Here is a 540-nt window from a genome sequence, read left to right as displayed (position 1 = left end):
ATGCTCTATCCCACGTATTGGAGGCAAGCCTGGAGGTATCTCTTCTGGAAATACATCCTTGTACTCCTCTATAATCTCTATCATCTCGCGTGGAAGCTCTTCTGCTAGCTTGGTACTAGCAAGTGTCTCTTTGTAGACAAACATGAATGTGGTCATCTCTGGGTCAAATAGCTTATTAAACTCGCTGTGATTCATGTACAGGCTGTGAGACACTTTCTCTGTATGCTTGCGGTTCATATGAAGCTGATCCTTGTAGATCTCGCTGGGTGTAAGTGGTAGAAGAGTGACCTTGCGTCCTTTTAACTCAAATGACTGCATGTTGGTGTAGCCATCATGAAACACTCTTCTGTCAAACTGCCATGGTCTTCCCAAAAGAATATGACTGGACTTCATCGGAATCACATCACAAAGCAGCTCATCTTCATACTTCCCAATTGTGAGTTTCACTACCACTTGCTGCGAAACTGTTAAAGCTCCTTTGTTATTCAACCACTGTAGCTGATAAGGTCTTGGATGTGAAGTGGTCTTGAGATTAAGCTT

This window comes from Camelina sativa, chromosome 14 (assembly GCF_000633955.1).
Source record: "Camelina sativa cultivar DH55 chromosome 14, Cs, whole genome shotgun sequence".
NCBI lineage: Eukaryota > Viridiplantae > Streptophyta > Magnoliopsida > Brassicales > Brassicaceae > Camelina > Camelina sativa.
The sequence above is the reverse complement of the archived record's forward strand: the minus strand, read 5'-3'. Positions refer to the sequence as shown.